This window comes from Cervus elaphus, chromosome 26, assembly GCF_910594005.1.
Source record: "Cervus elaphus chromosome 26, mCerEla1.1, whole genome shotgun sequence".
Lineage (NCBI taxonomy): Eukaryota > Metazoa > Chordata > Mammalia > Artiodactyla > Cervidae > Cervus > Cervus elaphus.
Genome location: NC_057840.1, coordinates 44223698 through 44242006, shown reverse-complemented (window position 1 = coordinate 44242006; position 18309 = coordinate 44223698). Strand labels below are relative to the sequence as shown.

The window sequence follows — 18309 nt, the reverse complement described above, 5'->3', positions numbered from 1 at the left end:
TTTTGTACAGAAACAAATTTATAAATGTTATTGTAAAAAATTACCTGTATATCCATTCTTGTTAACAAAAAAGTTCCTTACCTACAGAAAGATTCAATATAAATACATTTTGCAGCTCTGGTCAAAGCCACACTTCTAAGTAATCAGGCATTGTGTTAATATGTCCCCAGGCTTCTATTTTACTGAAGCTCCTGTTTAGAATTATGCCGATCTATCTTCATATTTCCTTCCCAGCCCCACTGTAATTGACCTGGCAGTCCGCCACGCTACAGCCCAGACAGTAATCACTTGGAGAGGATAGCCTGCCTGTCTAATTTGACTGACAGGACAAGCCGTATTTTAAAATAGTTGTCATGTGCTTTTTATCAGTAAATAACACCCGTGTTACTGAGCATATGCACTGTGGTACACAGGTCTGTCTTCTTAATATGCTCGCTCTCTGGCGGAGGAAAGTGGCTAAAAACAGCGAGGGCTTCATGTGGTTGTAAAGATCCTTCATTCTGAGGACACTCTTGTTGAAATCCAGCATAGGTTTTTTTTTGTTGTTGTTTTTTAACCTCTTTCTAGGACAGCCCTGTCCATACTCCGTAGGTCAGCTGATCTCAAGTTAAATAGGCAACTTCCCGCACGTTGTGATTACCTCTTACTTTTCCTCTAGATTCGGTATCTTTAGCTATAATAAAATACAAAACGGCAGACTTACTACTGGATGCGTTTTTATACCGTCTAGAACACCAGACTTTCTGCACCTTTTTCTTTTTTATTTTATTTATTTATTTATTTTTTTTATTAGTTGGAGGCTAATTACTTCACAACATTTCAGTGGGTTTTGTCATACATTGATATGAATCAGCCAGAGTTACATGTATTCCCCATCCCGATCCCCCCTCCCCCCTCCCTCTCCACCCGATTCCTCTGGGTCTTCCCAGTGCACCAGGCCCGAGCACTTGTCTCATGCATCCCACCTGGGCTGGTGACCTGTTTCACCATAGATAGTATAGATGCTGTTCTTTTGAAACATCCCACCCTCACCTTCTCCCACAGAGTTCAAAAGTCTTTTCTGTATTTCTGTGTCTCTTTTTCTGTTTTGCATATAGGGTTATCGTTACCATCTTTCTAAATTCCATATATATGTGTTAGTATGCTGTAATGTTCTTTATCTTTCTGGCTTACTTCACTCTGTATAATGGGCTCCAGTTTCATCCATCTCATTAGGATTGATTCAAATGAATTCTTTTTAACGGCTGAGTAATATTCCATGGTGTATATGTACCACAGCATCCTTATCCATTCATCTGCTGATGGGCATCTAGGTTGCTTCCATGTCCTGGCTATTATAAACAGTTTCTGCACCTTTTTCATTAAGACATTTGATTTTAGTTTTGTTGTATAGTGACTTTTTAAGTTGCATTTGCCCTAGGAATTTAGATATTTCTGGTTTTGATTTTTGAGATTATAATTTACTGTTACTCAATGAATTATTTCCAAAGAGCTATATTAATTTGTAAAGATGACAATATTTATAGCAGTACCAGAAGAATACTGTAGTAGCCACTCATTAGATATTTGTAGGAGATATATTTTATGAAGAACATCTGTAAATGTAGACATTACCGAGAGAGTAACGCAAGTCCTGGAGTATACCACACAATGATGCCCGGTGATTTGTTTCTTCAACTATTACATAGGTGTTTCACCTATTATGTATGTATTTCCTATAAATATTATAGCATCCCACATATATGCAAGTTGGATATGAGAATATGTGTTTACTTTTATAGGAAATTTTGGGGTATAGTGAGTGAGGTATGACTGAGACTTCAGATTATATCCTCTGCAGGCGTTTGGGAGGTATGGAATTGGAGATAAACCGAAATGGATAACGTGTGCTGTGCTGCGCTATGCTTAGCCGCTTCCGTTGTGTCCAGCTCTCTGTGACCCCCGTGGACCACAGCCCACCAGGCTCCTCCATCCATGGGATTCTCCAGGCAAGAATACTGGAGTGGGTTGCCATACCCACCTCCAGGAGATCTTCCCGACCCAGGAGTCTCCTGAGTTGCAAATGGATTCTTCACCTGCTGGGCCATCAGAGAAGCGCAAAATGGATAATGGAGAACATTATTTCCATTTATTGATAGGCTACCATGTGTCAAATATTTTGCTATTTAATAGTTTTAAAACTGTTGAATCTAATGTGTGTCTAGGGTTGGAAACTGCTATAACCAAATATTTCAGTATAATTAGTTCAGGCAATTACTATTGAATCTAGACTCATAAAACTTTTCTGGGAGATTTATGAGAATCTTTTCAAAGCAATTTAAAAATAACTGACAAAGTAGCAAACATTAATGCTACAAAATAATAAAACAACAACAATGTGGGATTCTCCTTGGCCAACAACCATATATTTCTTAACCTTTGTGTAAGTGGTATGTATATACACATACACACGTATACACATATGTATACTATATAGAATTTATAGAAAGAAGATTCAGTGCAGCTTTGCAGGGTATTCTTGCCCATAGCAGTAGGTATAATTGTCATCTGAATTAAATAAATACTGGAAAAGGTCAGTTTTCATTCCAATCCCTAAGAAAGGCAATCCCAAAGAATGCTCAAACTACTGCACAATTGCACTCATCTCACACGCTAGTAAAGTAATGCTCAAAATTCTCCAAGCCAGGCTTCAGCAATATGTGAACCAAGAACTTCCAGATGTTCAAGCTGGTTTTAGAAAAGGCAGAGGAACCAGAAATCAAATTGCCAATATCCTCTAGATCATTGAAAAAGCAAGAGAGTTCCAGAAAAACATCTATTTCTGCTTTATTGACTATGCCAAAGCCTTTGACTGTGTGGATCACAATAAACTGTGGAAAATTCTGAAAGAGATGGGAATAGCAGACCACCTGACCTGCCTCTTGAGAAACCTGTATGCAGGTCAGGAAGCAACAGCTAGAACTGGACATGGAACAACAGACTGGTTCCAAATAGGAAAAGGAGTACATCAAGGCTGTATATTGTCACCCTGCTTATTTAACTTATATGCAGAGTACATCATGAGAAACGCTGGGCTGGAGGAAGCACACGCTGGAATCAAGATTGCCGCGAGAAATATCAATAACCTCAGATATGCAGATGATACCACCCTTATGGCAGAGAGTGAAGAGGAACTATAAAGCCTCTTGATGAAAGTGAAAGAGGAGAGTGAAAAAGTTGGCTTAAAGCTTAACATTCAGAAAACTAAGATCATGGCATCTGGCCCTATCACCTCTTGGGAAATAGATGGGGAGACAGTGGAAACAGTGTCAGACTTTATTTTTTGGGGCTCCAAAATCACTGCAGATGGTGACTGCAGCCATGAAATTAAAAGACGCTTACTCCTTGGAAGGAAAGTTATGACCAACCTAGATAGCATATTAAAAAGCAGAGACATTACTTTGCCAACAAAGGTCCGTCTAGTCAAGACTACGGTTTTTCCAGTGGTCATGTATGGATGTGAGAGTTGGACTGTGAAGAAAGCTGAACACTGAAAAATTGATGCTTTTGAACTGTGATGTTGGAGAAGACTCTTGAGAGTCCCTTGGACTGCAAGGAGATCCAACCAGCCCATCCTAAAGGAGATCAGTCCTGGGTGTTCATTGGAAGGACTGATGCTAAAGCTGAAACTCCAATACTTTGGCCACCTCATGTGAAGAGTTGACTCACTGGAAAAGACCCTGATGCCTGGAGGGATTGGGGGCAGGAGGAGGAGGGGAAGACAGAGGATGAGATGGCTGGATGGCATCACCGACTCGATGGGCATGAGTTTGAGTAAACTCCAGGATTTGGTGATAGACAGGGAGGCCTGGCGTGCTGCAATTCATGGGGTTGCAAAGAGTCGGACATGACTGAGCGACTGAACTAAACTGAACTGAACTGATATGCATATGTATCTATGTGTGTGTATATTTATGTATGTACAAATTTGTGAATGTGTGTTTGGTTGTTCAGTCATGTCTGACTCTTTACAACCCTGTTGACCAATAGCCCTCCAGGCTTCTCTGTCCATGGGATTCTCTAGGCAAGAATACTGGAATGGGTTGCCATTCCCTTCTTCAGGGGATGTTTTGGACCCAGGGATCAAACCCACATGTGCGTTGGCAGATGAATTCCTTACCACTCAGCCACCTGGGAAGCCCCTATATTTATAAATATATACATGTATATATTTATATGTGTATATATATATTTACAAATATGTATCTGTTTAGTGTCTATTTATATAGGAACTGAATATTCAGAGAAGTATACTTTCTTGCACAAGGGCATTATATATGTGTTTTCATATATGCATATAATGTGGAAGGCATTGGTCAAATTAATAAGTATAGAATATAGATGAGGAACTGAGTAATCAGGAGAGATCAGTTACCTGAAATCCCAAGTGAGAACCATTTTCAAGGCAGATATCACGGGCAGTGGGGAGACTGCACCCTGAAGGGACATGCTGACCCACTGGGGTTTCTAGTCCAGCTATTTTTCTCAGGCTATAAAAAGGCTGAACTATGCTAACTGGGGAACGTGCTCTGTGGGGCTGGCTCTGGGTAGCACTGGTCTTACTGCAGAAACCCTGAACTTGCCTTTGCCCCATCAGCTGCTGTGAGAGTTAGACCTGGGGAAGAGAGGCAGTAATTGCACAAGTAGTGTGCTTAAGTTTGGAGGCTTCCTCGCTAATTGTTTTAGCAGACTGCGTGAAGGTCATGGGAGAAATTCAGTCTTCAGGTCAAGTCGGAGTTTAAAGCTTGGGCCATCAGCTCAGACCTGGCAGGCGTGGTCTCTCCCTTTCAGCTAGGAGGCTGAAAAGCACAGCGCAAGACACTTCCTTACAGAGGCCGTTTGCCTGGCCAGGCTCCACCTGCTCTCTCCTGGGGGGCTTCTGATAGCATAAGGAACAGATCTGGTGGAAGCCTGTGCACCGGACAATTGACTTGGGAGCCGGGTGACTTCAGTGCCAGTTGTCCAAGGCTGGAGGCAGTGTCCATTTAGTAAACGTGTGTGCTTAATACCGATTTAATTACTCTCCTTTTAAATTTTAGACTATCTTCAGTCAGTGTATATTGAATAACTACTCCCTGAAAAAAATAAAATCAAATAAACTTCAAGGAGTGTGCAATCTAACGAAGAAGATAAAACTTGTCATCAAGTGATTATATTGCAAGGCAAGGTATTTCCTTGCATGTTATTATATTGCAACATATTATAGCATGTTATATTGTTAACATATTATATTTGTTATTATATCAAGTTATTATATTGCATGACAAGTTGTCAAAAAAGAAGTGTCATAAAGGAGGCATGACATGCTTTGGAAGTTCAAAGTAGGAAAAAAGGAAAGTGATTTCTCAGTGGCCTCGTGAAAGTTTATGGCAGAAGGAGTTCTGAGAGAGGGTGGAGGAGGCCCCTTCAGGGAGAGGGTGCAGGAGTGGACGGACAGCAGGGCTGATGGAGAACAGGCAGCGTCCACGTGACCCCGAGCGTCCCCTCGGCGGGGGCAGAGCATACAGCTGCTGTGGTCCGTGGGAGAAGAGTCACGTTAGAGCTTCAGAACCGAGCTTGCCTTTTGTTCAGTAGGCAACTCACTGTTTTGTTTTGCACACCCCAAGCACTCAGTTTTAAGCTGAGGGATTCTTTTGATGTGGATTCATCTGAGAACATAGTATATAACTTCTAGCATCTTGTCTCTGAAAGTCTCCTCTTTTTATTGTGGTCAGATCTGGTTAAGTTGCCTCATAACTTTGTCTTGGCTCTTTTTGTCAAGATCACTGTCAATTGTTACTGCTATGTAATAGATATTCACACCTGAATTTTATTTGCTATCATCTTGGGTATTAATTTTTTTGTTGATGGGTATCCACATGTCCCACTATATTCCATGTTCTTAAATGACAGAAACCCATTTTATTCATCTTTCTATACCCATAGTCTAGAAAGGAAGTGAGGTGAGGTGAAAGTTGCTCAGTCGTGTCCAACTCTTTGCAAACCCCATGGACTATATAGTCTCGATGGAATTCTCCAGGCTAGAATACTGGAGTGGGTAGCCTGTCCATTCTCCAGGGGATCTTCCCAACCCAGGGATCGAACCCAGGTCTCCCACATTGCAGGCAGATTCTTTACCAGCTGAGCCACAAGGGAAACCCAGCAAGGAAAGAGAAAGCAAACAAAAACAACTGTTCCATGCACTGCCAAGTACTCTAGATAAGATGTCTTATTATTCATCCTCCAGATCCCTTTTTACAAGAGAGGAAATGGGTACTTGGAGAGACAAAGTATTGATATTTTGTGGGAGATCATTAAACTACTGAAGTGTAAAGCCAAGATTTAAACCCAATTTGTTTTGAGTGAGTCTCTTTCCAACATATCACATCACCTCTAAGATTGTTAACCAATGCTTATTTGTTGAATGCATGAATGAATGAATGGACAAATGAGTTGTAAAATATATTTACTTTAAAATTTATAGTTCCAGAGGGCAATAGTATTGTTTAAGTGAGTGGGCAAAACTTGAGTGTCCCATCTTGAGAGACTGCCACTGATTTTTACTATTGTTTACAGTAGCATCAAGTTGGAATTCGCAAGCAAATATGAAAATTTGAAAGCCATGAGTTTGTTCCCATATTTTAGCAGTATTATAAATGTGAAGTGCATCAGTGTGGCTTTAATAACCACCCAGGGCCAGAAGATGTAGTTGAGGTTGTCAGTGTTTGGGAACTGACATTGCCAAGACATTATTGCTTTCCTGCTTTATTAAAGGAGACTTGAAATGATGGCTTCCAATTCAAGCTTCTGGCAAAGACATAGAATGCTGGCTGCTGAGAATACAGGGTCCTCCAGGGAGAGAGACACAGAGGTTTTTTCAGTTATGTCTATGTAGACAGGTATAGTGGTTTCTGTGTACAGAATGCCATAGTGAGTTTTAATTCTGATACAGATAGGAAACGGTTTTATTCTGAATCTAGATTTATCCTGGCCTTTTGTGTGAAAGAGAAAGTATCTTTTATCACAAGTGGTTTGCATCTCTTGTTCACTCAGACCAAATTATTTCACTCAACATCAGAAGAAAGCCCAGTGCCTGCCAGAGTGAGTCAGGGAACAGGGACACAGAGAAAAAGTCATGCCCTTGAGGAGATCACAGTGCAGCCAGCTTTAGGTCAGAAATCGTAAAGGCGGAGTTAGAAATGTCAGACTTGAGCACAGAGAAGATGCTACCCAAGGGATTCTTTAACTGCAAGGGGATGGAGCAAAGATACACCCAAAGCTGTCAGCCCGTGGACGGGTGTGCACGTGGGATGTGTTAGGAAGTGTGTGCCCAGCGTGCTTGACACAAGTTCAGCCCCGGGGAGAACAGACATATACTGTATGGATGCCTACGTCATGGTTGCATGTTTTCACCAATGTCAGTAAAGATGTTTGTGGGAAGCTAGCTGGCTGTTTTTATATGTCTGTAAAAACAGCTTTTGTGAGTCTAAGGAGGAACTTGGCTTTGCGTTATAAAGGTTCAGTTAGGGATTGCCGGTGTTGTATTATCTGGAATAAGAGAGAAATCAGGGTGACAGAACTCAACAAAAACACACATCAGGGAAACAGCTCCAGTTTGGGTAAACAAGGGGAATTATATTATGCTGTAGGCCAAAGTGGAGATGTGGCTGATGTAGGGAACCAGTTGTTGGCTGGGTCTTATTATAAAGAATATTAAAAGTTTTAGAACAATATGGTCGAAAAAGTAAATATAGTGTATGTTTATTTTTTCCAGCAAATTTTTAGTGGCTGGACAGAAAGTCCAGCCTTAAAGCTTTTTTAAATATCCTTTTTGTGTATTCTTTTGTTACCGTCTACTTGTAACTTCTCATAACAGACACTTACTTTTTTACTCAGTTATTTTTCTTTCCATTTAGGAATATCTTTGTGCTTTGAATCCAGACATTAGTAGAAATACTATTAGCAATTGGTGATGCGTGCATTAAAATTCCCAAGACCCTTTCTAATGTTTTTCTCACTGCATACTCACAGCAACCCTAAGTGATAGCTGAAGACAGAGTATTTTCTTCATTTCACAGATGAGGAACTGAGACTGGACACTTAAAATCTTCACCTGAAGGCAAGGCTGCTGTGTGGTGGGTCTAAGACTTTAACCCGGAACTTCTGACTCCATATTGTTTTCCTTTTCCAAGGTCACACTGCTTTTGGCGGCCTGTGGATTAATTTTAGTGAGCTGTGTGTGTGGTTCCCTGAAGCTAGCCTAGGACTGTCTTCTGAGGCTGACTCGAGTGTCCAGCTGCCCACAGGAAATTTCACCCAGCTCTTTCTCAGCAAAGGCAAACAAAGGTATCTCTTCACCTCACTCCACTACCATTTTCCAGCAAACTGACCTTTTAGTATCTATTTTAGCGTTTGGGCCATCATTCTGCACATTTTAAGAAACTTACAGAAGGACTGAAAATCAAAAGGTGTTGCAGTATACTCTCTTTATACTTTCCCATGTAATGTCAGTGTTCTGCTCTGCAGGCTGGGATTTGGAGAGTGTGGAGGAGGAGAAGAAAAGAATTTAATGTATTCATACATTTTTATTTCCTTCAAAAAGAAGGTGACTACTGAGCAAAGTGGTATTTCTATACATTCATTCCCAACTACTAATTTTATTTTTATCAAGTTAGAATGAAGTTGACCAGTATAAATAAATAACTGAAACAGCTGATATAGTGATGCTGCTCTCTTCCGGGTATCTTGCTCCCTTATGGTGTTGCCTCTGTGCATAAAAACATTAAAATTTAGTTAGTAATGTCTTGGCCACCAAACTTAATCATTTCTGTGTCATTTGCTACTGTTCGCATAATACTTTAAATTTACATTTTTAAATACCACACTACCCTTCTAGGAGAAGTTAAAATATTCTGAGAATAGAATTTACTAACCCGACTGCATCTGGGCTCAAGTAGGGTCTAATAACTACTTTCTGTAAATTATGAATCTTATTTTCTTTCTTCCTGATCTTTGCCTTTTTTATAACTTGCCCTGAGTCCTTCGTGCCTTTCCTGTTTGGATCAAATACTAAATCAGTTCGTTTGTTTATGATGACCAGCCTGTCTCTTTGGGCCATGCCTTTGTGTCTTGGAAGGCGTGTCAGTTTGGACCCAGCTGGACCAGCCATTGCCACTTGTTCGCATGCCTTGGGCAGGCCACTTAGCTCTCCTGAAACGTGCTAATTCTACTGCCCAGGGCCGCTGTGAGATTCAAACAAGTGCATGTGTATATGGCTGACATGAGGGGTATGTTGCTTTCTCCCATTATTCCTTCTCCCTCCTTTCAAACACATATAGGCTGTGTCTACATATACAAACAGCTAGTAGTGTGTTAAATTTAGTTTTTATAAGCAGATTGCCAATGAGTTCTTTGATTAATTTTAAGTGATCCTCATCAGGGGACTGGTTTTACATGTATAGGTAGCTCAAGTATTTTAGTGAGTTACTTATCTTAGAACTGGTTTTAATGAAAAGAACTATATGCTGGTAGTTCTATTTTTATAACTCTTGTTCATCTTATTTACCAAAAAATGCAAATTTATATCCTAATATAATTTTCAGTTAGATAAATTTTATGCCACTTTTATAATTCTTTTGTGAAAAGAAAATCACTTCATCTACTTCTTTTGAATTGTCCTCTATGTGAAAATGGTTTTTGCATACCTACCCAAGTACATTCTGTAAGGATTTAAAATGTGTAGTTAGCATCGTTATACACTTACTATAACCACACATCCAGCTGGACAGCCGTCCTCGGCTGTGGAGTACTCAGCTGTGTTTTATCCCATTTTAGTTCAGTGTTGCTGGAACCTGTGCCCTTTGAATCAAAGCCGAAGCTCCCAGGGAGGACCCCGTCACCGTGTGTACACATGTCCATCCGTCCGTCCCTTCCCCACCCCCCCCACCCTCCCCCCACCCCCGCCCTCCCTGGTCCTAAACAGAGAAGCCTGTCTCCAGTATATGCAAATAGGAACTTTGCTCTGTAGTGTGATTTTTTGTTTTTTTCAATCTGGGTTTGGAGGTTTTATGTTTTATTTGTTTGTTTTGATCTCTCCCTGGGAAAAACTCCAGACCAGACCAGGTTATTCCCCCTGGGACTTGACTGGATGTGGTCCACAGCCCAGTTTCATTTCATCATGTCATACTTAGGGAATGACCAATCTTTCAATGGGCCCGCGAGGGCTAACCTAGGAATTATTAGTTATGTGCCATTCATCAACAGGGTACACTTTGATGTACTTTTTATTGCCCAAGTCAACAGCATCTGAAAATCTAATCTTCTGTAAGTGTGTTTGCTGAGTGGTGCTTAATTCTCCAGAGCGCTCTCTTTCCTTGTTTTCCTCCTGTCTCCAGGCCTGTTGGTCTCTTATGTGGCTCCCATGTCCTTCCCCCACCCCTGAATCTGGCTTATCCTTTACCAGGCCACAGGTCAGATTTTTAGTGCTTCTTACCAGAGGTCACAGCTCTGGTTGAATTCACAAACCTTGGGTATTTATGTTTTTGGTATATGTTTAAGCCTTCACATGTTTTCTAAAACTATTTTTTAATGTATCTTCTAATAAAACCAAATATTTTGTAGTTCTTACAGCTTACTTTTATTTAATTATCTTGTATTGACTCCCATAATATATTTTGTTAAGACATAGGCAAAACACTCTCCAATATAAATCACAGCAGGATCCTCTATGACCCACCTCCCAGAATATTGGAAATAAAAGCAAAACTAAACAAATGGGACCTAATTAAACTTAAAAGCTTTTGCACTACAAAGGAAACTATAAGCAAGGTGAAAAGACAGCCCTCAGAATGGGAGAAAATAATAGCAAACAAAGAAACAGACAAAGGATTAATCTCAAAAATATACAAGCAACTCCTGCAGCTCAATTTCAGAAAAATAAATGACCCAATCAAAAAATGGGCCAAAGAACTAAACAGACATTTCTCCAAAGAAGACATACAGATGGCTAACAAACACATGAAAAGATGCTCAACATCACTCATTATCAGAGAAATGCAAATCAAAACCACAATGAGGTACCATTACACACCAGTCAGGATGGCTGCTATCCAAAAGTCTACAAGCAATAAATGCTGGAGAGGATGTGGAGAAAAGGGAACCCTCTTACACTGTTGGTGGGAATGCAAACTAGTACAGCCGCTATGGAGAACAGTGTGGAGATTTCTTAAAAAACTGGAAATAGAACTGCCGTATGACCCAGCAATCCCACTTCTGGGCATACACACCAAGGAAACCAGATCTTTAAGATGAATTAAAAATAGTGCATCATGTTTTATAATTTGGTAAATCCACTTTATGACATCTCATTGCACCATCACAACAGCCTTAGGGGGAAGATTCAGTCATCATTGATTCCACAGATATTTTTTAAGCAACTATGACATTGCAGACATTATCCCAAGTCCTGAGAAAAATGCAGATGTGAACAACGCTGACCAGAGTCTGACTCACAAAGCTCGCATTCAAATAAGAAAGGAGGACTAGAAGCAGAAACAGTAAGTTAGCTACAAGTGTGCCGGACTCAAGTCCTCGTATTTAAGACTCCAGCGTGTCTGGGGTGAGAGGGAGGTGACGTCAGAGAACCACGGGGTAAGGATGGAATGATTACCGTGTTTACAGAGGGACAGAACAAAACTGAGGGGAAGATCGCGGTGGTTCTGGCAGTCCACTCCCCCAGTGGCCTACGGCTAGTGAAGTGCTGAGCCACGGTGACCAGTGGAGCCCAGGCGTGGGGTTCGAATCTTCTGACACAGTTTTCGTCTTTGCTCTGAATAGTTGACATTTTCTTTCTCACTTTGCTCGTCTCATCACTGGAGAGGAAATAAGGCATGTCTGTTTGTTTCTGGGATTCTTTGAGGAAAAGTCGGTTGAGTTCATTTTAATCTGTTTTCCCTCGCTCCCTACTTTTTTTTTTTAAAGGAATAAGGGGCATTTCAAGTTGAAAAGTCAGGGGCCAGTATCCATCACATGTATTCTTGACTTCAGCCTTATTATAACCTTGGGCTGGTGTGAAACATGAGACTTCTTCAGAGGAGACAAAAACCTTCATAAATCAATTATGCTGCTCACTTAAAGAGAATTTGTTCTACAGAAAATTTGGAAAGAAGCTTTCGATGTATTATCGAAAGAGGATTGTGGTGGTTTTAGGTGGTGAACTCACCTCAAAATAGTTAGCCTTGCTAAGCCAGCTCTCTAAGCCCCATGGTCTAGATGCTTTGTAAATGAATTGTGTGCAGCTAAGACAATGCATCAGTTGTTTCTGCCTCTGAAAAGAATTCACATAAAAATGAAAGTAGCTCAAGAGAAGGGAATTGTTGACGAGTATGCCCTGGAGTAAATTGCTCTTCTCTAAACCAAGGTCCAGGCATTATATTTATGGAATTCACAGACTGTTCTTACCATGACAGGCCACTATTAACCCTTGAAGAGTATGGCTACCCCAAAATGCTACCAAATTCAGAGTTATCAACAGTCTGAAGGAATTTTAAAGTCAAAAAATAAGAAACGCTTTCAAATGACAGGAACACCTCATCTTTCCCCTCTCAATCACAGTGATACCTATTCAAACTAGAATTCTGGATTCTTGTTGAATATTTATTTGGGATGTAGTTGCAGAAACATGGTGACTTAGATAAGTTGTAGTGTAAAATACGTAGACGCTGCTGCTGCTGCTAAGTCACTTCAGTCATGTCCAACTCTGTGCGACCCCAGAGTTGGGGTCATTATTTATCATTTTCAAAATAACTTATTTTTAACGATTAGAGATATATAGATATGCATATAAAATGTTCAAGGAAAGAAAAAAAGAACTGTGAATTATGCATGATTTCCCTTAGAGAATATCGTAAGCTTGTTTTTAAGATCAGAAAATGTCAGCTTCTGGACAATTTATTGGATTCTTTTCTGTCGATCTTTTATAAATTTAACATTCAGGAAAATGACATTATAAACTTGGTCGTATATACTGAATTGCATATAAGAAATATTCAGTAAAGACTTTGCCAGTGTGTGCAGAATAGAGTCTCTGTCCTGTGCTAAACACATAGCGTTCTTCATGGAGAGTAGGTTTCTGGTTGTAAAGAAGCAAATCGGTGATGGTGATAAATATTTAAAACTGTATTTTAAAATTGGAAGGAAACACAGGTTGACTGTTTGCAGGAGGTTTAATGGATATGGGTGTACAAGCAGTCATTAAAAAGTAGGACTATGATGGTAAGGCTATTTATTTTTATAAATGATATAATTGGGCTTCCCTGGTGGCTCAACAGTAAAGAATCCTCCTGCCATTGCAGGAGTCACAGGTTTGATCCCTGGGTCAAGATGATCCCCCAGAGGAGGAAATGGCAACTCACTCCAGTATTCTTGCCTGGATAATCTCATGGATTCTCTTAATCACTAAACTTGCTTAATCACAGAGCTTGAGCTTGGACCATTCATCCTACCTGAGATATGTTATCTACTGCTGCTGCTAAGTCGCTTCGGTCATGACTCTGTGCGACCCCAGAGACGGCAGCCCGCCAGGCTCCCCCGTCCCTGGGATTCTCCAGGCAAGACCACTGGAGTGGGTTGCCATTTCCTTCTCCAGTGCGTGAAAGTGAAAAGTGAAAGTGAAGTCGCTCAGTCGTGTCTGACTCTTAGCGACCCCATGGACAGGAGCCTACCAGGCTCCTCCGTCCATGGGATTTTCCAGGCAAGAGTACTGGAGTGGGTTGACACTGCCTTCTCCAAATACGTAGACGAGAGGTTTGCAATTAAACTACTAGGTTGAAAATCAAATTTTAAAGCTGGAAGAGATTTTGTAATCATTACTTTTGTGTTTTAGTGCTTTGACATGCTTATTTGTTTTCCATTTAATCCTCAGAAGAACCATGGAGCATGGCTACTGTTAATATCCTCATTTTACAACTGATGTTTATCTCAGGCACAGAAAGGTGAAGTAACTTCTTCAAGGTCACATATCTATAGCAATACAGTCAGTTTTCTGGAATTTATTTTGAAATGTACCTGGTTAGTGCCCATTCCACATTGATAACTACTTTCATTCTTCTTACAGTTTTTAACCTCACAGTTCTCTTGTCCCCATAAATAAATCTGTTGCAATATCCAGTGGATTTTTCCTTTCTTGGGACTTTCATCTAAAGACAAAATTGGATGTTATCATGAAGAATATACCTTTACCTTTTCACAGTAGTTTGAATAAACCATGGGAGAGAAAAGCACCCTCTCATTTACAGGTCTTTAGTTTTCAGACAATTAAATTTAAGTGTAGCTGTAATTTACAAGGATAGATTTGAACCATACATCCATGGGTCTGTTACCTAGAGTTTGCCCTCATGTTGATAATTCTTTGCAAAGAAGAGAGAATTTCGTGTGCTTGCTTATAGTTTTGGAAGATGTGATGAATGTAATGGTGTATTTTTCTTTGTGAATTGAATATAGATCAAAATGGAGGTAATAAATAGAAAAAGTGAGTGATAGGAATGGTTCTGATGGAAATGACAGTGATGATGCAAAAATGAAATCAATTTCTTATTTAAATTATCATAGTAGTATTCATTAAACCCCTTCTTAAACAGAGCTAGATATTACAAACTGGAAAAAAAAATATTAATCGTGGGTTTGGCCTAGATTTTTCTGTATTAGTCTGGCATGAATGTTTATATTCAAGCTGCAAATTGTAGTTTGCTAGGTATTCAGAAGTTAAGAGCAATTTAGATTAAGGATGTTTAAAGCTCATTTGTAAAATGCTCATACTATTTGAGCTGTTTTAAAAAGGTTTGCTTAGCTAAAGTCATTGGATCAGACTAATTCTGACACTCTTAATCTTCCTTTTTTATTAAGAGCCTTAGACATTTTCTTTCCATTTAAAAATTTGAATGACAAAATTGAGTAAGTAATTTACTAGAAATAGTGCATTAAAGAACAAATTTGTACAGAGAAGGAAAAATACAATAAATTTTAATCAGGGAACATAGCAGCAATTTTAGCATATTGTCTAATATGCTCTATCACTTCTTTGTGTCTGAACAGTTTTTAAATGCAGCAGTTTAAAGTAATAGTTGACAAGAGATGAAGTAGTTACTGAGAAGCTAGTTGTATGTAGAGAATGGATTAAATAGGTTGAATGATCATAAGTGACCTAAGGAGTACCAGCACATAGGGAAGAAATCCCAGGAAGTTGTGGATAGAGGAGGTGAGAGGGAGATCCGCGATGGTACAAACAAATGCAACAGAAAGATCTTTCCTTCAAGGGATCATACCTCCTTAGGTCAAGTCACCTTTGGCCCCTCTGAATTTCAGTACTGTATTTGAAATTAATTTGGAGGTTATAGGTACTAATATGCTCCTTCAGTTTTGATAACTGCTATTATTTTTTAAATGAAATTGGTTCTTTTTTTAATTTATGTATTTTTCATTGAAGGATAATTGCTTTCCATAAACTGTTTCTTACTTATATTAAAACATCAGCTGATAAAATAGAATTTACAGTTTAGATATCTTAGAAAAATTTGAATTCTTCTTGGGAAGGTAAATGATCAATGGCTTCCTTCAATTACTTTGTAACTCCAAAAAATATGTTCTTCTGCACTCAGCTGTAACTTTTAACATGATTGAGTATGCTTTGATATCTTTGATTGTTTTATCGATTCACAGAAGTGTAATATACTTGATACATGAAGATTTCTTTCGTATATAAGGTGGCAGGAAAGAACAACATAAAACATATGAACTCTTCTTCTTACCCAAGTATGATGTCTATATAATTTCTCTGTATATGTTATCACTTCATCTAAGCATCCATGAGAAGAGGAAAAGTACATATCAGGGAGGATGAGGAAAGCTGGTGTAAAAAGAATTTACACCAAGTTGGAGGGTGCCCATTCTAACTACACAAAATGAAAAATAAACACATACAGGAGCCCCTCAGGTAGTCTAACGGTAATAATTGGTCTAGAACCATGAAAGTTTCTTTACTGGAAATGAGCCACTTTGCAAATACTGTGTCTCTTTCTTGTTCCCAGGAGGTTTTCAACATTTAGTAGCTAAAGGCCCATGTTTTGAAGGGAGAATTTAAAATGTGAATTAATGTGAGTAATAATAATTTATTAAAGAAATACTGTGTATGTATTATAAATTTAAGGTGGCAGATACCATTTACAAGCTCTTTGCTTGTGATGAACTATTGTGAATTATTCAAATTATGTAGGTGTGTTTTCTCAAGTACTTAACTTTATTTAATAGTGAGTTTAAAGTTAGGACAAAAACTCATACTAAATGCAGAGTGTGCATGCATGTTAAGTTACTTCAGTCCTGTCCAACTCTTTGGGACCCCATGGACTACAGCTTGACAGGCTCCTCTGTCTATGGGATTCTCCAAGGCAAGAATACTGGAGTGGGTTGCCATTCCCTTCTCCAGGCGATCTTCCCGACCTAGGTATTGAAACTGTGTCTCTCATATCTCCTGCATTGTGCCATCTGGGAAGCCACTAAATGCTGTAGCTACTATTAAAGAGAGAATCAATAGATTTCTTATTATTTAAATTTGTTTAGCTATTGTGAAATAATTCTAAGTAATCTGCAATGAGGTATACGTAGGCGTATGTATGTATACAAGTTTATCTACATATATGTGTATATATACACAATTTAATCATAAATGCCCATGTTAATATTAAAATTTTACTTTCTATATTTTTTGATGAAAATTCTAGTAAGTTCTATATAGTAAGCCTACTGATGATTAGCTCACCATGAAGGTAGTATTGACCCATGTTCTCAAGTTAATGGATCGTTCATTCCACTGAGACTGCATTTGAGGCTCTAGGCATATGAAAATATGTTTTAAAAAAGAGCAACGGTTTACACAACTGTGCATTAACTCAGTTTATATGCATTTACAACATCTAATAAATTAAATATCTCTGTTCAAAACATCAGCACAGGAATATGGCAAGATTTAGCTATTATGATTTTTTTTCTGATATACATATCTATTTATAAATACAGTTTCTAATTTTAAAGCATTATTGGTTAATATACTATCTGAAATACGGTATAAACAATTATTCAGATAACATGAAATTCTGCCTTGTGTCTTTTAGTTTAGTAAAATTATTCTTTCATTCAATTGTCTATTCAACTACTGAATATATATTAAGAATCTACAGTGAACATCGTGCTGTGCTAGAGTTAAAATTAGTGTGAGATTATCTTATCAAGGAAGCAATGATCTTGTTCCGTGCTTCTCAGACTTTTCTGCACATTGTAATTTGGCGGGGGGGGGGCGGGGGGGGGCGAGGAGACGGGACACACTTAAAAATGTATATTAATGCCTGGATTCTACCTCCAGAGATTCTGGTTTAATTGCTTTGGGCTATAGCCTGTGCATGAGACGTTTTAAAGCTCCCTGCAAGATTGCAATAGGTATAACATTTGGGAACCAGCGGTGTGACTAGGACTCATGATAGATCTATCTATAAAGACACGTGAGGTCTTTTAGCACCTTTCCTCCTCACCCCACTCACTCAGAAGGAATTGACTCCTTTCTCCACTGTAATCTCATATGTATTCCCACTACATGACATTTTCTCTTATCCACTTATTTACATTTGTGGCTCTCTTTTTCAAGTCCCTTAGTCTTTGAGGTTGCGTGTGTATCTGACCACAATCTTCAACTCTGGTTGGAATTCCCGATATATGGTAGGCACCAAATAAATGGAAATTCACTGAATATGAGTGAAGAGTGTTTCCGTAAGTGATAATTTCAAATAATATAACCTTGAATACTGACATCGGAGTTGGTTTGAGTCCGAGGTAAAAGACCCCTGTTCAGTCCAGTGGAGATGGGCGGGACCTCGTCTTTGCAAGGGCGTGCAGAGGAGGAGCGCCGCAGCTGGGGCCACAGCCGGGCGCTCTCAGAGCAGGAAGGAAGCGGCGCTGGGAGCCCTGCCAGTGGGGCAGGCTGACGCCTGGCCGGGCTGCAGAGGTTGAGACCTCACAGAGGGTTACTTTGAGTCAAGGGACCACAAAGCAAAGCCCGATTACTGGACATAGTAGTTATATGTCGAGCGCCTAGAGGGACAGAGAACCACGTAAGCAGATGAAGGGGGATCGGTTACTGGCGGGGAGGCCTAGTCTCCGCCATAGCGCTCAACCTTAGTGCAGAGAAGCGGCTTCCTGGGGTAAAGCTTCCGCCGTAAATTCCACGGGAACACGTGGTATCAAATGGTG

General features: G+C 39.6%; 1 protein-coding gene across 4 annotated transcripts in view; it reads left to right on the top strand.

The window, feature by feature from the left end:
- Positions 1–18309, top strand: part of PRKN (parkin RBR E3 ubiquitin protein ligase) — a 1214524-nt gene that overhangs the window by 161741 nt on the left and 1034474 nt on the right. The window lies entirely within an intron of this gene.